The 24,788-nt window shown below is 43.5% G+C and overlaps 1 long non-coding RNA gene across 1 annotated transcript; it reads left to right on the forward strand.

Moving 5' to 3' along the window:
* Nucleotides 1-7,165: 7,165 nt before the first annotated feature.
* LOC140126480 (uncharacterized) lies at nt 7,166-24,600 on the forward strand. Its single transcript, XR_011854846.1, has 3 exons — nt 7,166-7,303; nt 15,658-15,798; nt 16,508-24,600. It is a non-coding gene; the product is annotated as an uncharacterized lncRNA (long non-coding RNA).
* The last annotated feature ends 188 nt before the right edge of the window (nt 24,601-24,788 follow it).

Raw genomic sequence — 24,788 nt, forward strand, 5'->3', positions numbered from 1 at the left:
TAGTGTGAGCATCGGCAAAAGTGACCAAAACAACAGCCAAAAAGGATAACAGAGAACTGATTTATGGTCACCACCTACAGAACCACTCCTTTATAGGGGTTATCTTGTTTAGTGCCTATCATTTCTAGATGTTGTCTATTCAATTTGCACAACAACAGCAAAAATTGATTCACAATATTGTTGATTCATAACTGGAAGGTTAATTTCACAGAAGTGTGATTGACTTGGTGCTTTGATATTGTGTTGGTTTAGTGTTCGCTTTATTTTTTGAGCAGTGTATATATGTATACATATATATTCCACATTTTATGTTAAATGAACTAGCATATAGAGAACAGGGCTCCAATCAAATCAGTGAACACATCTGAATTGCTATTTGTTATACCCGTCAATAATACCACTTTAACTTTTTTATCTAAATATACACAATCCCCTGTGATTATTGTATTTGGGTGCTCTTCTTGACCCTTTAAGGGTTAGATTAAATATTTCTGGCTACAGTCATCTACAAGGAGAGCAGCAACAGACAAAGCAAGGCTTTTCTACCACAAAGAAAAGCCCTGGAGAGATGGTAAACTCTTTCATAGAAACAGAGCAGAGTTGTAGTTAAGGGTTAAGCATAGGTTGGTTTTAAGTGGGCCGCCAGTCGTGGTATACCAATTAGGACAACCACATAAAAATATCAAGGTGAAGGCTGGACTACTTATGGTTAATAGGAAGCACAGGGAGTTAAAGAAAAAATATACCACTGGTTTATAGCTGTATGCACTTTAAAAGGGGTTTGCCCATGAAAATTTCAAATTTCAATTCCCTAGTAATGTTTACACAACAAAGATTATTCTAACCCCGTACAATTTTATTAATTTTTATTGCTCTTTTAGCTCTTATAACTCAGTGATGGTCATTGTATCATTGTTGGTGGGGACTTTCTAACCAGACACATTGGGGGTCATTTACTAAAGGCCCGATTCGCGTTTTCCCGACGTGTTACCCGAATATTTCCGATTTGCGGCGATTGTACCTGAATTGCCCCGGGATTTTGGCGCACGCGATCGGATTGTGGCGCATCGGCGCTGGCATGCAAGCGACGGAAATCGGGGGGCGTGGCCGAACGAAAACCCGACGGATTCGGAAAAACCGCCGCATTTAATAACCGAAAATGTGTCGCTTGGGAAGCGCTTACCTTCACCTGGTCCAGCTCGGTGTATTCCGGCGCATTCCGATGCTTTTCAGCGCAGCAGCGCCACCTGGTGGACGGTGGAGGAACTACCTTCATAAATCCCGTCCAGACCCGAATCCTGTTCAGAGAACGCGCCGCTGGATCGCGAATGGGCCGGGTAAGTAAATCTGCCCCATTATGATCCCTCTGGTGCTATGAGGTGCTGTGTGTTAACAATGTGCTTAGATTATCAGGGTACAGGTTTATATACACTTACATTTACCTTCTGAACATTGTACTAGTATCTAACACATAGAAAGAGAGATTAGACAGATGAGAGATGATGAGATCCATAAGATGCATACAACACACAATTAGATTCTCAGCTCTGCCACATTTCAGCAATAACATATCTGCTGTATGCATCCCACCCGCTCCCCTGGATAAAGACCTGCCTGTAACATGTAGCTTTACTCTCCGCATGCTGCTGTTTGCCGGCAGGAAGTCTCTATGTCTGTGTATGAACTTGTCTTGGAATTCAATGCTTGAGACACAGAGGAGCCCAGTACATCCCCTCTGCCTGCCAATCTGTCCTGCCTGACCCTAAACTCAGAAGATTAACGATTGGATCCCGGGGCAACCAAAATTGTATACACGAGGATTGATCAGGTTAGAATTATTTCTGTGAAATACTATATTTTTGTCAATAACAGTGAATTAGAGAATATATTATTTTGTTATTTTAATATTTAATGTAACATCCTGAGTAGATTTAAGAATCTTGTCTTTGTGGGTATATCCCTTTAATGTTGCATGATGTCTCCCAGCAGGGTGAATTCAGCTATAAGTTTATTAAGATCTGTGCTCCTGTGGTTTGTTTAAAAATAATTTTAATCTTTAAATCAAGCGCAAGTGCTCAAGGCTCAAGTGCTCAAGGCTCATGACCAGAGCCCTTCCTGTTTCCAATTCTGGCTCTTACATAACCCACACTTCTCCCCATCCTCCCTGTTCCTCCTCTGCACTCTCCATCCTCTCGCTGTTTGCTGAAAACCTTAGCACAGGCCCTACATACTCTGTTCTGTGGCAAGATTGAAGGGGGGGGGGGGAGGCGTACAGAGGGAGTAGGGAGGAGAACTAAACTACAGGAGCATGACTCCTACTAAAACTACATCTGTATTCATCCTGCTGGGAGTTACCGAGCACCAATAAGAGTGAATACAACTATAAAACAGTAGTATATTTCCTTTGAACATTTAACTTTACATGTACTTCATCTTAAGAATATATAAATTCTTCACATTCATAACAGAAAAAGTGGGTCCAATGAGATTAGATAAACTTCAGGAAGTATGTTAAAATGTTTGTGACCATCACCTGCCTCTTGCTAAAAGGTGCATCTCAAAATTAGAAGGCCATGTGACCAGTCTATTAGAGCGCCCTTTACAGAGCAGCACTTGTGTCCCTGATTATCAAATTGTTTAGATTAACAAATTGTTATTAAAGGTTTAGCATTTTATATAAGAACATACATCAAAAAATTAATACTCCCCCCTTCCTCAAACCGAGATCACGTCATGGAAAATAAATGCGATACAAAATGTCACATCAGTCTAAATCATGGGCACCATCACTGCTGTGGGTTATATGACCAGTCCATCAGATGGTTGAACAGGGCAGTGATCATAGATGCTATTCTGTAAAAGACTTCCTTTCAACATGAGTGACAATGACCCCGAGATGCTGCACTCAGCACCACAGTTCAGAAGAGACTTTCAGCCAGGCGAGGGAGGTGAGGTAGAAGTCTCTTTGCTATGGGAAAATCTGCCTGTGCAAGCATCTGCTTCTATGGAGGGAAGTAGGACTGATAGAAGACTATTTCATTCCTCCTCTGTTCTCCAAGAGATGGGTCATCTCCATGCAGGACGGCTTACAATAGCAGGAGGCAGGATTACTACAACTATCTACTGAGTACATTAAATATCTCACAATACTGCATACAGCCAGTGCCCATCATGATGGTCACACAGCCACAAGCCTTCTACATAACGCTGTCTGCAACTTTGTATGGTCAAAACTACAGGTAAACTCATTTATAGGGAGTGGCCATCTATTTATTGTCGGACTGTGCACCTTCTTCTAGGCTGAAACGGCTTGCACAGGTATTTAAGAAGTGTCGCACGCCACCCTTTTGTGGCGCAGCTCCGCTGGCTTCCATGCTACACAGATCAGGGGTCGTGCCGTCGGTCCAACTGATTCAGACTGAGTGCTGTATTTAACTTGCAAATTGTGTCGCACGCCCTATGTTAAAGGTGCACCACAAAAAAGATGGTGAACCGCCGCACATTATACACCGAAAATAGCTCTTTTTAGTGCTATTTCCAAATTTCTAAGTAAATGTGCCCCATTGTGTCTGATCTTCCTCCAATTGCAGAGAGAAGGGGGAAAAATAACTGGAGATTTTGTGTTTCATTGTGACAATTCTTAGTTCCTGTACCTAATACTCTTCTCCCCTTGAGTGAGGGAGTCAAGAGTAATAACTATGGAAAGTATATTGGCTTTAGCAGAAGAATATGCATTATTATTAAAAAATATATAATTAATTCAGCTTATACAAACTTAATACTTAGAACAACGGCAGCTATGGTGACATCACAGATACCTGAGTGTAAAGTAGTAAATCTGAACCAAATACAATATAACGTAATACTTTTCTCCTTTCCTCTCTTCCATTGCTTGTGCACTACCCCTGCCAACATATAGGCAAGGTAGTAGTTGCAAATAGCGATCTCTCCATGTCAGGATCTCTCTGGTGAGTCTGCTTGGAAAGGCAACAGTTAATTTGGTGTAAGTATTTATCCAATTATGTGGCTGTATTGTAAACTGGAATGTGATTGGAGACATGCTACCACCTGACCAGGGGGAGTATAAAAGCCCTGTGCAGTGGGAGCACATGGTCTAACCGTAGATACTAATCCCAGGACCTGAGTCAGGAGACTCTAACCCAGAGCTGCAGCTTCCACAATTTGGACACAGCTCCACCTCAACTATCCCAGCCTGCATCTACTAACAGGCTGGTGCACCATATCAGCGGACCACTCTCCATGACCACTCCAGTAACCAGAATCTAATGTTAATCGTGTTTGGGCCGTTGCCTGTTGTTTGGAGTTCAATAAAGAACTGTTGATTTGCATAACGTTGCCTCCGTCTGATCCCTGGATACGGCTGCTTACCACCACAGGCTCCTTCAATCCATTACCCAGAGACTCATCCTACAGATGCTCAGGGATTGCCCCAAGGAGAAACCAGTACATCAGCCTCTCCCTCCATATTTCTTGCACACACCACCTGCTGGAGACCTGCCAGGTTGTAGGTCAGCCCTCCGGTCCCCATACCAAGCACAGTGACATCAGCGTACCCTAGGCCAGAATAGCCAGCCACTCTGGTATGCTGGGCCCGGCTGCCTCCAGGCCCCAAGAAAAAGCTAGGCCCCGGTGGGAGATGTTGCACTTGGTTCTTGGTTTGTAAGCAGTGGCTGCAGAGGCAGGGCCAATAATAGCCTTTTTGCTTTCTGAGGCAAACTTAAAATTGTGTCTCTAAAATGTATTGTGTCCTCTAAATCAGTGGTCACCAACCTTTTTTGCACCAGTGACCAGTTACATATGAGCAGTGCAGTAGCAGTGGAGGGGGTTACGGGCCCCTGTATGCTGAAACATATGCTATAATTATAACATTCAGAACGTAAATTACTAAATGGAACCATAATGCAGAATCAGTGGGAGCATTGAGTTTGTTTTCCTGCATTGCTGCGGACACACACTGTTATGGGGGATTTGTTGCACACACCCGCTGTTATGAGGAGTATGTGGCAGACACACACTGGTATGAGGGATTTGTGACGGACACACACTGTTATTAGGGGTCTGTGGCAGACACACACTTTTATGGGGGATTTTTGGCAGACACACTGTTATGAGACAAAAGCAGGTGAGAGGAGGTGGAAGTATTGTTAAAGGTGCTATACTCATTGGATCACATGACCAATACAGCGGAACACGCTGATTCAGTAAATATATTAAGAAACTGGGGGGGGGGGCAGTAACCTTCCCCTGCTTTTACAGTAAAGGGAGAGTGGTTACTGTAGTACAGGTTGCCATGTATCACTGTCAATCACAGACAGTGATACATAGCACCTGAATTGCCATGGTTGGCTGTGGGGGAAGAGGTCACTAGGTCAGGTTGCTATGTACCGCTGGCTATCACTGACAGCAATACATAGCACCAGTACCCCCAGTGCCAGATGTTCTCGGCACTTCTACAAAAGGGATAGGTCACTGCTGTCTATAACAATAGACCTAAATAGAGATCCCCTGTGATGGCATTGGGGAGCACCTTCAGTGATGACTGTGCAACATTCCCTTCCGGGGCCTAACCTTTTCCTTGGGGCCTGGAGGCAGCCAGGGCCCAGAATAGCGAAGTAGCTGGCGGTTGCAGCCTAGGCATGCTGTGGTCATGGTACTTGGTATGGGGACTGGAGGGCTGTGTTTCTGAACTTTTCATGCCACATGAGTTTACTGCAAAGGGAACCACTGAGGCTCTGCCGCCCAGCGGCCTACTGAAACCTGGAGCCGACCCTGGGTAAAGACACAGATAAATTTGAAAGCTCATCAGTAGGCCACTCAAACTAAATTGCCACTTTTATGTCATTTTGCAACTTATAATAAAAAGTTCTTTCAGTCCCCAAAAAGGTAGCAAGGGAAATGTCTGCATGTTGCGGAAAAATTAAACCTTACACATGTCCATTCACAAATATGAAAAAAGTTATTGATGTCAGAATATGGCGAAACAACAAAATTTATTTTCTACAGATTACTATAATTTTAAAAGGAGAGGTATCATTTGGTATCATTTTCATCAATTTTTCAGTATTTGGAATTATATTCCAGCTTCCCAGTACACAGCATGAAATATTAAATACTGTCAAATACTGACAAGCAGGACACAAGCCCTCATACAGCGCTATACATGGAAAGATAAAAGAGTTATCACTTTTTTTCTCAAGGAGGTGAACCCAAAATGGAAAAAGGCTATAGTCACTTGTGGCTATAAGTATCCTGAGGCAGCCGAAACAGCTGAATAGTTTGGGCTCCAGGTGTTCTTCAGGGACAATAAACCCTATATATATTTCTATAGAATTTTCAATCATTAGAGATGTTATTGTAACATTTGGCAGCAACATACATGATTAAAAAATTGGAGAAAACATCAAAGAATCATCTAAAGGTGAGGAAATGTGAAACACAATGAAAATTTATCTAAAAAAGCAGCAAATACTTAACAGTTTTCAGCAGTCTCACACACTAACACCACTATAAATGTCACTGATGACATCTTGTGGCAAACTAAGAACATACACATGCAATGAAAACACTAAATACATCCCATTCCAAGTTTCATAACTGCCGATATATAAATGTGTGTATAGCATCATAAACTGTGCTGTATGGCTGATAAACCAGGGACACTTACTCATAGATCCAGGCACAGTGACTGTGGTAATCTTCTTATATTTGTTATAAGAGCCTACAAGCTCTGTTTCCTAAATACAGGACACTAGCGACTGCAAGTGTTCTCTTAATCAACCTTCTACAAGGGAAAGGAGCGATCATATAATCGCATTTCAGATACAAAGGATCACACTCATTTTATTCACATATTCATTTTTTACATATTTTAGTTCTTTATTTCTGTGGTTTTATCAAATACGAATTTAAAAAAAGAGAGTTTTATGTGTTAGATCAAGTTTTTTTATTGTGGACACTAGCATAATATGAGTTCTCTAGCTAAGGGAAATCAAGATGACTATTTTGCCACACAGCTCAAAGATACAGGTGCTTATTGCTAATAAGTAATGGTAAACATCTGGAGGTAGGAGTAGGCGGAGAGTTCCAGTCGTAGTGGTGAGAAGGAAGCCTTACCCTGAGAAAGAGAGAGTTGTAGCTCTTGAAAACAACATTTGGTGCAAGCTGTATTGTCCTATCCCTCTACCTGTACCTATATTGATGTCACTGGTACTTCCGCACTACAGCAAGCTAAAGCCACCGGCTGTGGCTTTACTGCATTCATCTTCTTTCTTTCTCTAATTGGGTAAGATACACTTTTTAAAGTATTGTAGCATCTTTACTCGCCTGGCAAGGGGGGATCATCGAGTAGTCTAGTGTTCCATAGGCACGGACCTCAAAAGCCACAGGTTAGTTATACATGTATCTCAGTGTACTACAGGCAGTCCCCGGGTTACATACAAGATAGGGTCTGTAGGTTTGTTCTTAAGTTGAATTTGTATGTAAGTCGGAACTGTATATTTTATCATTGTAATCCCAGCCAGAACTTTTTTGGTCTCTGTGACAATTGGATTTTAAAAATGTTGGGTTGTCATAAGAATCAATATTAACACTAAAGCTTCATTACAGACACCTGTGATAACTGTTACAGCTGTTTATTGTAGCCTAGGACTAAACTACAATAAATTACCAATATCCAGTGGTATGTAAGTCGAGTGTTCTTAAGTAGGGGACCACCTGTATATATCCAATACTATCTATGAAGTTTGACATATAGAAGTCAGCACAGGTATTACTTTAAACTGTAAATAAACATCTAGTTTATTTTAATTGCTATAAAGCTCTTAAAGGGTTAACGACTTTCTAGAAGGTGTTTCTAATCGTTTGAGGTGTGCAGATTTGAAAATAGTGGTTTATAATATTATATATTTCAAAGTTCTTTGAAAGCGGTGTAATGTCATAATAAAAAAAATAAGAAATGCAAACCATATGAACCATTCATAACCAACATGAAGAACAATGGCACAGATTTACCTACCCGGTCCATTTGCGATCCAGCGGCGCGATCCCTGTCGAGGATTCGGGTCTTCCGGCGAGTCACTAAGGTAGTGTGCCCGATGTCCACCAGGTGTCGCTGCTGTGCTGAAGTCCGCCGGGGTTCACTGGAGTTTACCGTCCTATCTTGGGTACAGGTAAGTGCGTGTCAAGCGACACATTTTTTTCTTTTAAATTCCACTATTTTTCCGAATCCGTCAGGTTTTCCGACGGCCACGCCCAGCGATTTCCGTCGCGTGTATGCTGGCGCCGAAGTGCCACAATCCGATTGCGTGCGCCAAAAACCCGGGGCAATTTGGCGCAAATTGGAAAAATTCGGGAAACCTGACAAAAAAAGCGATTCGGGCCCTTAGTAAATGACCCCCAATGTGTCACAAAAAAAACTTTCTAAAATCACTTTTGTAAGTTAAAGTCTTCAAAAGTTATAACCATATAAAGTGACACAAGTCTGATTACAAAAAAGGTGCTGAGCCTTAGGCTGGTGCCACACGCAACGCTTTGTCTGCATCTGAAAGCGCAAACGCATGCAAAGACGCACCCACCGGGGTGGGCCGCGGCCCGATCGCATCGGCGTATGGAAACGCCTGCGATCGGTAACGAGCCGTCGGTGTTTTGAATTAAATTAACGCAAAACACCGGCGCCTCATTCCCGATCGCAGGTGTTCCATAGAAACGCCGAGGCGATCTGCCCGTCAGTACGGCCATTGGGCACTGAGAGGGCAGGAGTGAGCAGCCCTCATCCCTCCGCCGCACGTGTGCTACGCCGGGGTCCTAAGCAAGGCGTAGCACACGTTAGTGTAAAAACAGCCTAAATTATATAAACTACATTTTTACCAATGTAAGTAAGTTAGCCCAATTCAGTCAGCAAAGATGATCAAATCTACACTCACCGGCCACTTTATTAGGTACACCTGTCCAACTGCTCGTTAACACTTAATTTCTAATCAGCCAATCAAATGGCAGCAACTCAGTGCATTTAGGCATGTAGACATGGTCAAGACAATCTCCTGCAGTTCAAACCGAGCATCAGTATGGGGAAGAAAGGTGATTTGAGTGCCTTTGAACGTGGCATGGTTGTTGGTACCAGAAGGGCTGGTCTGAGTATTTCAGAAACTGCTGATCTACTGGGATTTTCATGCACAACCATCTCTAGGGTTTACAGAGAATGGTCCGAAAAAGAAAAACATCCAGTGAGCGGCAGTTCTGTGGGCGGAAATGCCTTGTTGATGCCAGAGGTCAGAGGAGAATGGGCAGACTGGTTCGAGCTGATAGAAAGGCAACAGTGACTCAAATCACCACCCGTTACAACCAAGGTAGGCAGAAGAGCATCTCTGAACGCACAGTACGTCGAACTTTGAGGCAGATGGGCTACAGCAGCAGAAGACCACACCGGGTGCCACTCCTTTCAGCTAAGAACAGGAAACTGAGGCTAAAATTTGCACAAGCTCATCGAAATTGGACAGTAGAAGATTGGAAAAACGTTGCCTGGTCTGATGAGTCTCGATTTCTGCTGCGACATTCGGATGGTAGGATCAGAATTTGGCATCAACAACATGAAAGCATGGATCCATCCTGCCTTGTATCAACGGTTCATGGTGTGGGGAATATTTTCTTGGTACTCTTTGGGCCCCTTAGTACCAATTGAGCATCGTTGCAACGCCACAGCCTACCTGAGTATTGTTGCTGACCATGTCCATCCCTTTATGACCACAATGTACCCAACATCTGATGGCTACTTTCAGCAGGATAATGCGCCATGTCATAAAGCTGGAATCATCTCAGACTGGTTTCTTGAACATGACAATGAGTTCACTGTACTCAAATGGCCTCCACAGTCACCAGATCTCAATCCAATAGAGCATCTTTGGGATGTGGTGGAACGGGAGGTTCGCATCATGGATGTGCAGCCGACAAATCTGCGGCAACTGTGTGATGCCATCATGTCAATATGGAACAAAATCTCTGAGGAATGCTTCCAGCACCTTCTTGAATCTATGCCACGAAGAATTGAGGCAGTTCTGAAGGCAAAAGGGGGTCCAACCCGTTACTGGCATGGTGTACCTAATAAAGTGGCCGGTGAGTGTATATCTAAGTATATAAAATAGTAACTTATCGATACCTCAAAAATAAGTATTAAAAGCTAAGAGGATATAGAATCCCAAAATAAAGCCTGTAACTTATTTATGACTCAGACACATTGAGCTGCTGAGATCCCTGGGGAGTGTTTCGCAAGCTGCTTTCTCAGGAGGACTCAAAGTGTCCTATCTAGTCTCTGTCGCATAGATCCCAATTTTTGTAGGATATAAAGAGGGACAAAAGATGTGGCGCACTTAGCGTGCCTTGAAATTTTTTTTTCTTCGAACCACACCTCTTGCTCCACCCCCACTCCACCAACAGACAGTATAATTTCTTTTTAATACAATAATATATTTTAATAATTAATAATGTAATAGTTTAAGTAATTTTAGTGCCTTAATTCCCCTCACATTGTGTTCCTTCAGTTCCCTGTCACTTCTGATATTGTGCCCTCTGATCTCCCTCATTTGATATCAAAGGCCCCCCAGCAGCACCCCCTCATATTGTGCCCCCTCAACAACTCACCCACTTATTGTACCCACCCTTACTGTGCCGCCCAGCAGCTCACCATCTTATTGTGTCCACCCCCAGTAGCTCCCCATGTTACTGTACAGCTCAGGATTGCATGATATCATTACCTACCAAAGCTACGTACAGCAGGACCGGAGGAACAGTGATAGTGCAGGAACCATTCACAGTTTCACTGTAAAGAACAGTCTATACTTACACATGCATGGCTTAATCGGTATTATCAGTGTAATAAGCTCTGTCGGTGTCCGGAGCTGATTTCCCTGCATATCCCACCCACCAGGTGAAAACGTGACTGTTTCGCTGTATCCGGGACAGTTGGGAGGTATGCAGTGTTGACAGTGTTGACAAGTGGAAGGGATGTACAGTGAAAGAGCACTTCATGGATTTTAAGGCCTTATTTTTACTAGAATCCTTTGTGAGCAACGTTTCATACAATACTTTTACTTTTTGTAATATTAATGTGAAAGGAAACAAAAATAAAAGAAAAATTTCAGGAAATATTGAAAATAGAATTATTTCTACTATTTCCGACTGTTGGCCACTAGAGGGAGCATCATTTGTGTCAAGGGAAACATATCATATAATAATTGGTACAGAACATTTAGTGCCCACTGTGTAATAATCCCTATTGTGCCCCCCCCCCCCCCAAACTTATATCGCCTCCTAACCTGGTATATAAGCTAAGGAGGCCCACTTTCCTGAAGCTCCTGCAGTGTGCCAGGGCGTGGAAGAATGAGAGGGATAGAGGAGAGGGCGTTGCTCTTCTGGAGGCCACTGTAGAGGTTTTAAGGGGGGGCGGGGGCTGCACCAATGAATGTGAGCATCAGTGGTCTGCGCCTGTAATTCTCCAATTGCTGCCTGGCAAGATGGACCAGACAACAAGGAGACAAAGAGGGAGGCTGTGGCACATTAACTCTTTTACTTGTACAGTCCAGTTACATATAGGTCTTAACACTGGCAGCTTTGAATTAGTTACTGTGTTTGTGTGTGGAAAGAGAGTAGGTTCTGAAACCCCTGTTTATCACTACACAGGGTCATACTGGGGTACTGAGGTACAGTGATATTGATTTTGGGTGCCCACCAAAAACCACCTGGGATAAGGGAATTTCTAAGCACTGTCAGGGAGCAGTGAAACAAACACTCATTTTACGTAGGGCATCCTAGAAAGGATACGCGACTGCGTGATGACATGACGTGTCCCTGCATCCAGGGCCCATGTGACGTGTCCCGGAAAGGTTTCTGGCCGCATCAAATACTTTTGCAGCCACTAGCAAAACGGATGAAGGCCCTGCCATAGTGTCAGGTGGGCCAGTCCGACGCTGTCACTACGGGTGGGTGATAGTGGCCTCTGTGATCCTGACTTTCCTAATGGTGCTTAAGTCTTTCCTTCAAGAATCCTGCTTAACCCCTTAACGACTTGGCCTTTTTTAGTTTTATCACTTCCATTTTTCACTCCCCACCTTCAAAAAACTATAACTTTTTTATTTTTCCACATAAAGAGCTCTGTTATGGCTTATTTTCTGTGTAACAAATTGCACTTCGTAGTGACTGTATTTAATATTCCATGGCGCGTACTGGGAAGCAGGAGAAAAATTCCAAATGCAGTGAAAATGGTGAAAAAACACATTTGCAACGTGTTCTTGTGGGCTTGGATTTTACAGCTTTCACTGTGTGCCCCAAATGACATGTCTACTTTATTCTTTGGGTTGCTACGATTACGTAAATACCAAATTTGTATAGGTTTTATAATGTTTTCATACATTTAAAAAAATTTAAAACCTCCTGTACAAAAATTTTTTTTTGGATTTTGCCATCTTCTGGCAACAATAACTTTTTCATACTTTGGTGTACGGAGCTGTGGGTAGTGTCATTTTTTGCAACTTTTGATGGCATTTTCATTGCTATCAATTTTAGGACTGTGCGACCTTTTGATCACTTTTTATTCATTTTTTATATTATCCAAAATGGCAAAAAAATTTCATTTTTGACTTTGGATGCTATTTTCCGTTACGGGGTTAAACGCAGTGAAAAACCGTTATTATATTTTGAAAGATTGGACATTTTCGGACGCGGCGATACCTAATTTGTTTAGGATTCTTACTGTTTATTAATATTAATATCAGTTCTAGGGAAAGGGGGGTGATTAGAATTTTTAGGTTTTTTTATTATAATTTTTTTTTTAACTTTTTTTTACTTTTACTTTTACTATTTTTCAGACTCCCTAGGGTACTTTAACCCTAGGTTGTCTGATCAATCCTACCATATACTGCCATACTGCAATATGGCAGTATATGGGGATTTTACTCCTCATTCATTACAATGTGCTGATAGCACATTGTAATGAATGGGTTAAAACGAGACAGCTTTGGGCCTTTGTGAGACCCGAAGCTGTCATGGCAACAGATCACCGCTTCCCGTGACGTCATTGGGGAGTGGCGATCCGCGGCAAGATGGCGGCGCCCGTGCGGCGCCATCTTTTTGAAGCCACCGGCAGCATTGCCGGCGGCTATCGCCGTGAAAGCACCCGCGATCGGTGCTAGCACCGATCGCGGGTGTTACCGGTAAGCCTTTGCTGCAATATGCAGCAAAGACTTACCGGCTATGGAGAGGGCTCGGCCCGCGAGCCCTCTCCATGCACCGGGACCCGTACTAGTACGGCGCGCGTCGGGAAGGGGTTAAAGGAAATTTACCATAAGGAATCTACCATCTGAAGTACATCTGATAGTAGATTCGTCCTGCCTGCCTCTGCCCTGGTCTGTAATTTAATAATCCTGGAACATAACCTAACTGGTTAAAAAACTATTTTCCTAAACCTGATAATTAACAGGTTTAAAAATAGATGGGACTCTTGTTGATGAACAAAACAGCCTTTTGGTGTTGGAACCTCAACAGAATATTAAATATCTAGGGTTACAGATATGAGCCCATAATGAAAAATCAAAAATGGATAGAATTGGGTTACTGAAGATGGTTATATTACCCCAATTATTATATGTTCTGTGTGCCTCCCCAGTTTGGATAGAGGATAAGCTCTTCCGATTGATAGAGAGGTAAAGTCACAATCTCACGAAGGGATATTTTTTACAACTCTGTCATTCACTGGTCAGAAGTATATCGTAATATTGCACGTTCCTCTCTAAATATGAATCTTTGTTTTACACCTGCACAAATATGCAAGATGGGACACACTTGTGTCTTTCCTAAATGTAATGAAGGGCAAGCCGATTTTGAGCATATGAGTTGGTGGTGCCCAGCTCTTAAAAGTTTTTGGTGTGAGGTACATGCTTCGATAGTCGATTTTTTGGGTGTTGAGTGTCCGTGCTCTATTGAGGTTCTATTTATAAACGACTCCATGAATGAGGAGATACATAAAATGTCGAAAACACAAAAGATATTAATTTGTAAGCTATCATTGGTTGCAAAAGTATTGATTGCAAGGGCTTGGATGAAATCGGTATTATTAGGCAATGGATAGCACTGGTGGAAAAAAAATCAAGAGCTATGAAAAAATTTATTATGAGAAAATAGGATCTTATGAAATGTGGGAAAAATGTGGGGGATGGGTTAGATTATTGGAGAAGAAGGTTTTTGGTTTTTTTCACCCTCGTTGGCAGAGTGGGTATTTGTTTTTTTTTGGGTTCTGTACATGAGGATGCTTAAGATAGACAATAAATAAACAGGAGTTACATATGAGTGGTGGGACGGATTATAAATAAAGGGAAATAAAAGATGAAGTAGATAATGGAAAATAATATGTGCAACACAGTATTTATGTTAGTGGAACATGCTTATTACTGTCTACTGTACTTTACATATGCTATCTTAAATGTGTAATTATTGTTTGTGTACTACGATGGAAAGAAATAAAAATATATAAAAAGAAAAAAACTATTTTCCGTAAAAATTTAAATTAACTACTGGGGCGTGTACTAGCCTGTTCGTGTAATTGGAGCTAAGGCTACACCATAACCCAGTAGCCTCTGTAAGTTAATTTACATATTACTAAATAAAGTTTTCTTAGAAGTTAGGTTAGGTTCCAGGATTATTAAAATACAGATTAGGGCAGAGGCAGGCAGGAGGAATCTACTATCAGATCTACTTCTGAAAGTAAAATCCTCATGGTAGGTTTCCTTTAAAGGAGTATTTCGGGTATATGTACGTCTGAAACAAAAACCCATAATATTATAAATAAATGAATATATCAAAACTCAATGTCATTAGTCACAAAATGAAGCTTAAACAGTTTGATTTTATGATTCACAAAATTTAATGGCCTCTCTAAAGTATGTAAAGTTATCATCCAGATGGCCGCCACTGGAAACTATGAGTCCCATGATCCTTTAGTTCTCAGTAACCCCTCCTCCCTCTTATACTCTGCTCCTAGTGAAGATGTAACAGATTGTCCTTCTCTGTTACCATAGTAATGATGTGTAATGGCCATCACTGCACATTACCTCACCGAGATGACGTCTCACCACAACACTGGCCATACTGGCTGCCCTGCAACCAATCGACTACAGCCAAACATAGTGATGATCACATGACCTGCCCAGGCAGGTGCAGGAAACGTGATGTGGACATGTGACCAGCGGTCATCTTCCGTCCTGTGTCTGCTCCACGCAGAGGAAATTAATGGACTGATTAAAGGGCCAGTAGCATGTCAACAGCATTTTCTGCTAAGGGGAGCAGAATTTTAAATAATAACTTATTACATATTAGCTTATATTTTAAGTACCCATTTGTATGTGAATTATGCTGATTGCTGGAATACCCCTTTAAGTATCTAGGCAAAAGCTACTACTTGTTGTTACTAGAATAACCCAAAGGTTCTTATACACCTTCCTCTTTGAACCACAAAAAGATATGGTGCAGATGGTTTACTCTGCGGCCCTATATCCTCATGTCCACTTGCTTAGGGTTCCTGGATTGAAGATTCTCACTAACAGTAGAAGTACTGTGAAAAATACATCCAGTGAATGCTCTCACACTCTCTTTCAGGTATCTTTTGTCTGATGTTCAGCTTGCCTTTCTCCCCCTTGGTGTTTTTTCCCCTTGTCTGCAGCAGACAGACATGTCTGGCCAAAACCAATTTTAACCTGCCTACCAACTGAACAACCACTCGTCCTCATCCTGTTACAGGTAAGGTTTGTGGGTGTGGCCCAAATTAGCATGCCTGAATCAGAACCCAAAAAATCTTCCAGCAGAGCTTTTTTGTTCTAATTGCGCACCACTGGCTTGGGTCTGCGATCCGTGCATCTGAATGAGGTTGTTCTGATTGGTGAGCTGAACCAATTCTTTCTACATAAAATTAACATGCTCCACCTACTTTCCAGCAGGTTCTAGGAAAAACTTTAAAAGTAATAAATCTTTATTTTTGTATGTTTCACGAACTGCAATAGTGACACCTGTAGTAGGAATTGCTTTAGTTCCTACTACAGACTGCAGATGTCACTATTGCAGTTTGTGAAACATCTAAAATTCCACTTGAGAACATGTGGCATCCGAGGCCAAACCAAAGGAATTGTGCTCTGTTACATTGCACTCCCACTTACTATGGAGGTAGAAGAAAATAACATTGAGTAGAAAAAGAACATGGATGTGGAGGTGGTGGAGGCTATACTGAAGGAGATGCACATCAAAATTGATAGTAAGAAGGAATAAGTGAAAGAGAGTAATATTAAGAAGAAAGGCAGGTCGTAAAACAGGGAGATGAGGAGTAAGAAATAACTTTAAAGTTAAGAAAAGTGATGTATTGTAAAATACTATTATAATAGAAAGAAGAATATAGAACTACTACCCCCACCCAAAAAAAAAATTTAAATTAAAAAATGTATCTTTACTCTTTTAGAATGAGGAAGTAAAAGAAACCTAAGGAGGAAAAACATCTGGCGGTGAAGGTTGGAAGAGATTAAGATCAAAAAGGAAAAGTGTATGCAGGAGGATAAAAAGAAGCAGATTGTTAAAGATATTACACTGGACTCAGACGCCATCTTACGTATTGTCGGACATTTTAAAGATTCAGCATTATTTCACATAACTTTGTGTAGTGATAACTAAGTTTGGGTGTGCCCGTCAGCACACAAAGACTTAGTGCTCACTAGCACCACCTAGAGGAAGGTATCCAGGCAAACACCTGGAAAGTTTCAGTATTTGCATGTAACCAATAGTATTAGACTCCTTTGTGTGCTTACATCCAATAGTGTTACATTTCCTGGGTGAGAACACCCAATTATAGTTGCTGCTTTCCTAATTACACGCCTTATGTAAAGTGCCTTATGGTTTTCTATAAATGTCGGTCCCTCAATAAACTTATCAGTCTTGTTTGCTAACTTCCTGCAAGGACAGGTCTTGTCTTTCCTTCAAGTTAGTCAAATTCCAGCGCTGGACACAGACTCATTTAATTTGAAAGTCACCTTACAATGATTAGGGGTTTGAGCCCCAGATATAAATCTATAAGAATTGGCGTTTCCTGGGTGGCCATACTTTTATGGACATCTAACCATCGAGGTGACCTCCGCAAGAGTCCAGGTGGCCAGTGACCAGAACTGACAATGAGCGCTGGTCGGGGTAAGTCAAGTCTATTTTTGTCTGCCTTAACTGTAGTTCTGGCTGAAAGGGACTGGGTAAGGTCATCTCCTTCTGTGATATTATGTACTTTGCCTAAATGTCCATATATAATAGTATGTTCACTTTAATTGTGATAAAGGATCTCTTGTAAGGTGATTGACTGACAGAGACTGGACGTGACTATGTATGTTGTAGAAAAAGGTCTGCAGTGCCCTCTTGTGAATTGTTGATGTAGTTCAGAAAGTTTGTGATGGTGTTGAGATTTTTGTCCATGTAAGCGCGGATAGAATCTGGAAGTTTGCAGAGACAAATTCTGGCCAAATTTACGTATCGTTCCTTCGGGATTGATGCGGCCCCGCGATGCGGAAAGGACAGTAGAGGCAGGAAGGACACTGACGGGAATTTTACAGTTGAGCGTTATCTCCTTGATTTCTGAAATATTGTGTGAAGGTCTCTAATTTGTACTTACTGATAGGTAGCGGGGTAGTCTGGAGCTGTATGTACGGAGGATATCTATAGCCCTTGAACAAAATCAGGTATTCCTTAGATTCCACAAAATGGGTAGTAAGACTGTAGCTGGACACTGCAGACCTAAAAAGGCAACTGACATAGTGTAACACAGGAAAGGTAAAGAGTGGGTAAAAGGAAGTTATGAGGTATTGAAGTTTTTGTGTATGTTAGATGATCCCCTGAGTGTGCAAAGGTAGGAGACAGCACTTGATGAAAATGGTGGCTGGCTCAAAGACAAAAAGTGGCACACCCAGGCAGAAGGTTGTTTTGATGTAAGTAGAGAGTTAATGACAAAGGAAAGTGGATGGGGTTGATTACTGGAGACTTAGACCAGTGACTACGGACGGACCAGGACAGAGTGACAGGAATCCTAGAGAGTGCTCATTAAAAAAAAAAAAAGAAAAGAAAAATCTTTTGGAATGCAGACCAGCACCCTCTTCGACTCCACCCCCGTATCTGGAGGTTAGAGAAGATGACACGCCCTACCATTTTTCAGTGGCGGCCATCTTAAGACAGTATATTTCCTTCAAGTCCCTGAAAGTTAATTGCCTATGATTCTACACTGTAGGCAGCTATAATGGCTGGTTGTAGGATAGCAGCTGAGTCACCCTTGAGGCGTCCTGGCGGACGTTTGAAATAAAATGCCGGCAGGTGAATATTTTCACCAATTTCAAACATTTGCTAAGGGTCTTGAGTGTGCAACACTGTTTGTTTATTTTATTTTAAAACTTATTTGATCTTGACAATTGCAGAAAAATTACTAGAAAAAGTGTTGCAATGTCTCTGGTACCTGCTTTCTGGAGTTGAAAGAGTTAATCGGGATGGAGATCTGTGGGCAGCTGTGCAGCTGGGCTTTGCTTTGTCTTATCTATGTCTGTGAGAAGTGGCCTTGAAGCACACAGAAAGCATCTGTGTTGAGTGGGGGAGACAGAGCTGACAATCTAAAAGACATTACTGAAGTGACTTCCCACACTCTAGGAAACGTAGACGGCCCCAACAGGGCGGGACAAGGGGGGTGGTAATGGACAAGGATGTCAGCAAGAACAGTCCCCCTCTTCTGAAAGCCCCCCCAAATAGAGTTAGTGCCTTTCATTGTAGTACTCTTCCCTGTTGGCAAATGTTTTCCTCTCTGTGCCCCTACATGAAGATTTCCAGTACCTATTTGCCTTTACCAGTGTAGTATTCCAGTATATCTGATGTAGACTCCCACAAGGGGGGTAAAACTCCCCCAGCCAGTACTCCATACTACACGGCCCTACAGGGAGTAGACTGGCAGACTAGCCCCTTACTGGATGTTCTCCTTTTCAATATGCGGAGGACCTACTGTTTTTGTTTGCCAGGATGCATTTATTGACCTTATGTGTTTTCTGTTCCAGAAGGGTTACAAGGTTTCCAGAGATAAGCTCCAGTACTGCCAGGAGAAGGTGGTCTTCCTAGGCTTCTGCTTCTCAGCCACAGGCAGACACCTGACAGAGGAAAGAAAGCTGGCAGTCCAGAATATGCCCCTGTCCTGAGGCCCTAAGCCTCTTCACATGTTTCTAGGACTGGCCAGCTCCTGCAGCCTGGGATAAGGTCGGCCTCGAGCCTGATGTTGCCCCTTGATAATTGAATTGCCTCTTCTCCATTTGCCCTTAGTCAGGAGGCAATTGATGCATTCTATAGCCTTAAGCTGACAAATTCTGTGTGCACCGGCCCTAGGCACATCCCACTGGATCAAACTTTTGTTTTATTTTGCACTGAGTATCTAGGTCACGCCACAGGTGTCGAGTCCAGGAACGTCGTGGCCTCCCCAGTGGCCCACTATTAGGCCCGGTTAGACTCAGTCGTGAGGGGAGCCCCTCATGTGTCAGTAGCTGAAGCAGCAAGGCCAGTGAGTTGATCCTAGATCACTCAGTTACAGTGCAAATGCCATATACCTTGCACAGTGTCCTCACCCAAGTACAGCCCAAGCATCTGAGCAAAGGCCAGACAGCTCAGACTCCAGTGTGCACTCCTGATGCCCCAGGACACACTGATAAGGTGCACAGCTCTGAATCCTTCATTCTATCACCAGTCTTCCAGGATTCAGAGAGGGGGGGAGAGAAGGGTGATTAACCCAGATGTTGAGTTTTCTCATAGATGACTCCAGGTCTGCAGGAGAAGACAGACGGTTCTACACTGGATATACAGTGGTCAGTGGCGCACATGAGGTAGTACAAGCAGAACCACTCCCTCCACACAGGTCAGCGCAGGAGGTGAAGTGACGGCACTCAGGGAAGCGCTACAGCTGGTGAAAGGTAAAAGGGCAAACATCTATACTCAAGGTATAGTTCTGGGGTCTAAACACGACTATGAACCCATTTGGAAGGCTAGAGATTTCCTCACCTCTGCAGGGGCCCCCTTTAAGCATGGCACGCTGGTTAAAGAGTTCATGGATGCTCTCTTACTTCCAAAAGAGGTGGGGATAGTAAAACTAAAAGCACACACAATTTGGTAACTCCACAAGCCAAGGGCAAGTATGTGGCTGACGGGATGGCGAAGGCAGCTGCACAGATGGAGCCCATAGACTGTCCTGAGGTGTCAGCGGTGAGTTCTGAGCTAAAAGTTTGATCCACAGGAGTTCCAGTCCCTGGTGGCCCGAGAGTCATCAGAAGTGAAGGGAGTGTGGAGGAAAGCTGGAGCCCAGATGCCTATGGGACCTGGATGCTGGGAGAGAGGGTGTGCCTGCCCAGAGCCCTGCACCCGACAGTAAGTCAAGTAGCCTACGGACACATACACATCCAAAATGGCCATGCTAGTGCTCATAAACCATAAGTGGTTTGTCTCGGGCATTACTACCCCTGTCACTAGACTAGTGAAAGCCTGTATAGTCTGTGCCCGCCACAACCCGGGTAAGGTGGTAAAGACCCCATGGAAGGTGACACCCAAGCCGCTGTATCCCTTCCAAAGACTGCAGATGGATTTTATCCAGCTACCAAAAGTGGCACGTAGGAGTACGTGCCTGTGTGCATTGATCTCTTTCCAGGGTGGCCAGAAGCTTCTCCCATGACCAAGGCTACTGCCAGAGCTGCAGCCAAGAAGTTGGTGAGTGAGATTTTTCTGCAGGTTTGGACTTCCAGAGACCATAGAGTCCGGTCGCAGAACCCACTTCACTGGACAGGTAAAAACCTAAAGCCTTGTCCCTCCTGGGTGTAGAAGAGGCCCTGCACACCCCTTACCCTTCCCAAGTTAGTTGTGGGTTTGAGAGACTAAATGGCACTCTTAAGTTAGAGATCCATGAGGCCATGGAAGCAGGGAAACCATGGCGCGAGTGCTTTCCCGCTGCCCACCATTCAGTTAGGACCACCCCCAACAGAAAGATGGGATTGTTCCCCCTTTGAAGTATTTTTTGGCTGTGCACCCAGACTAGACCCCTACTAGGAAACCAAGTGGAATATGCCATACAGTTGAGCCAGGCCTTTGAAAAGGTCCGCAAAAGTGTTTCTGATTACTTTTTCAGATCCAGACAGAGACCTCAGGATGCACAACCTGAAGCCTGGAGACTACATGGTGGTAAAGAGACACCAGAGAGACAGTATGGAGCCTCGCAACGACGGTCCTTTCCAAGTCCTGCTGATCAGTGCCACGTCTGTGAAGCTAGAGGGAAGTAAGCACGCTTCCCACACTTACTGTTGCAAACTTACTTATTCTTCTTGCTAGCTGGTCTCTTCCGACTGTCCAAACATTACTATCACTGTATCTATAGGGCTGACCAGGATGCCCCCAGGGTAGGAGACTTTACCTACGGTTGGTGCAACAAGACAATGACCTTCTTTAGCACTGACAGCACAGGTAGCCCTGTATTAGCAGTGTCTGATGTGTACTGGATTTGTGGGGATAGGAGAGTTAGGTCAGGCCTAGAGGCTGGGAAGGTGAGTGTACGGTGATAAGATTTGTGCATTCCTTCCTCGTGATCCCCAGGGATAAGTTTGATCAGACACATAAGAAAAGGTGGAGAATCCCAAAGGATTCTGAAGGTCTGAGAGAGAAGCACCTAGATGACAACGTTTATATAGATACAGTGGGAGCACCAAGGGGGGTTCCAGAGGAGTACAAGGCCCACAATCAGATATGGGCAGGTCTAGAGTCCATTATTCCCCAGAGAGCTATAAGTAAAGATGTTGGTTGGGTTAACTGGTTGTATTATAATCAACAGAGATTTGTGATTATATCGGAGATGCTTCCCAGAACCGCATGGCTTTGGACATGATCCTTGCTGAGAAGGGAGGAGTCTGTAAGATGGTGGGAGTGGCTTGTTGCATATACATCCCGGATGACATCGACCCCTATGGATCCATTACCCATGCTCGAGAAAATTTTGAAGGACTGTCCAGGGAACTCAAGAGAAACTCTGGGGTGGACACTTTGTCCTTCACTTTGTAGTTGGGGGATTGGAAGGGTTTCCTTTAAGTGGGGGTGATATTGGGGATTGTGATTTTGCTCTCGTCACTTATTGTGTGTTGTGTGGTCCCCCTCATCAAGTCCACCATGTCCCAGATGGCCGTCCAGGTGGTAAGAACCATGACAGGAGAAGTGCCGGTGTGGAGGATACCGTCTTGTTGAAGAACCAGCCTGTTAATAGACCCATAAACTATGGAAACACAATTATGTAATATGAGGGTGCAGGCCTGTAACCCCCGAGTGACTGACCTCCAGGGGATCTGGTGAAGAGTTAACAAGTCCAGCAGGTAAGGGTTTAGCCTACCTGTGGGTACCTGGAGTTTGAGGAGGTCACTCTGGACAACAGTTACAGGCCATGCAAAGCTCAAAAGGGGGGAAATGTTAAAGATATTACACTGGACTCAGACGCCATCTTACGTATTGTCGGACATTTTAAAGATTCAGCATTATTTCACATAACTTTGTGTAGTGATAACTAAGTTTGGGTGTGCCCGTCAGCACACAAAGACTTAGTCCTCACTAGCACCACCTAGAGCAGTGATTTTCAACCTTTTTTGAGCCGCGGCACACTTTTCATACTTAGAAAATCCTGGGGCACACCACCAACCAAAATAGCACAAAATGACACTAAAACAGTCATATTATACATATAGTTAATAATATAGATTCTAAATTTATCTACTCGGTGTGAAACCTGGGCCTGTTTCGATAAACTCAAAAGGGATATCCTGGCAGGAATGGTGGAAAGACACACACAAAGCTCTTCCTCAACAGTTCTCAGTTTCTCCCTGTTTTTAGTATATGGTGCTGATTATTATGTGGCTCATATACTGCAAAATAAAGGGGTACAATGAGAAGTACTATGGCCATGAGGTCAGAGTACAAGTGCCAGCTCATATACTCAGCATATGAGCTGGTACTTGTAGTACTCCAGCCTCATGACTATAGTATTTCTCATTTTACATTTCTCATTGTTATATGCAGTATACTGCAGGAGTACTAAAAGTACCAGCTCATATGCTGAGTATTCTGCCAACAGTTCATATACTCAGGCAAAAGCTCATATAGTCAGCATTATTGGTGGGCATTACCTTAGCGGTGGGCAAATGCGAGAGTCTCTCCGCTCTCAGAATGATGCGCCGGCCTCGGTGACATCATTTTGTCGCGCAAGGTTCAAAGCTTGTGCATGTTTTATTGTACACGTCTCCTACATTGTGACTGCGCATCGCTGCGCATTGCCGGGAAACAAAACACAGGGGGCACCATAGTTTGGGGAACTTTCCCCGCGGCACACCTGACCATGTGTCGCGGCACACTAGTGTGCCACGGCACACTGGTTGAAAATCACTGACCTAGAGGAAGGTATCCAGGCAAACACCTGGGAAGTTTCAGTATTTGCATGTAACCAATAGTATTAGACTCCTTTGTGTGCTTACATCCAATAGTGTTACATTTCCTGGGTGAGAACACCCAATTATAGTTGCTGCTTTCCTAATTACACGCCTTATGTAAAGTGCCTTATGGTTTTCTATAAATGTCGGTCCCTCAATAAACTTATCAGTCTTGTTTGCTAACTTCCTGCAAGGACAGGTCTTGTCTTTCCTTCAAGTTAGTCAAATTCCAGCGCTGGACACAGACTCATTTAATTTGAAAGTCACCTTACAATGATTAGGGGTTTGAGCCCCAGATATAAATCTATAAGACAGATGAAGCAGATGAAAGGAATACTGTATAAAAGTGGTGGCAAACCTTTGGCACGGGTGCCAGAGGTGGCATTCAAAGCAATCTCTGTGGGTACTCAGACCTTATCACCCAACACAGAGCTTGAAAGACAAGTTGAGTGACTCCAGGCCTCCTTCAGTAGTTCTGGGTAGCCCAGGATGTTCCACATTCAGCGCTATTTAAAGCAACACTACCTGGGATTTCAGAAGGATCAAGCTGGTGTGGACAGGACTGGATCATCATAAGACAGTGATGGCGAACCTATGGTACAGGTGCCAGAGGTGGCGCTCAGAGCCCTTTCTGTGGGCACCCGGGCCATTGCCCCAGCAAACCAGACAGGACACAAAGAATCTTCCTGCAAGTCCAAGCAACTTAAAAGATGCTGCTTTCAGTCATATTTAAAGTGATACTTTGCTACTTGGAACTGTAGGAAGAGGGAGAATGAGTAGACAGGGCAAATTATCTTTGGAGGACCTCCTGCTGGCCCCACAATTCCATCTTTCTACTGTGTTGCTGTCATCAGGAGGCCAATATGATTGAAAGTTTTTTAGGAACAGGGAGCAATAAGTTACTGCTTTAATTTTTGGTTGGCACCTTGCGATAAATAAGGGGGGTTTTGGGTTGCAGTTTGGGCACTTGGCCACTAAAAGGTTCGTCATCACTGTCATAGGAGCTCCTGCCCTACAATTCCTTCTGTTCATGGGGGCCCTCGAGGGAAGCTACAATCAGGGCCGGTGCCAGCACTGGGCATACCTGGGCAAGTGCCAGGGCCCAGACCTGCTGGGGTGGGGGGCAACATAAGGCTGTACATAAGGAATCCATGGGGGTGAGGGGAGCTGTATCTAATGAATCCATAGTGTGTGAGGGGGGCTTATATAAAATTACCGTGAAGTGGCTGTTTGGTATGATAA

This window comes from Engystomops pustulosus, chromosome 4 (assembly GCF_040894005.1).
Source record: "Engystomops pustulosus chromosome 4, aEngPut4.maternal, whole genome shotgun sequence".
Taxonomy (NCBI): domain Eukaryota; kingdom Metazoa; phylum Chordata; class Amphibia; order Anura; family Leptodactylidae; genus Engystomops; species Engystomops pustulosus.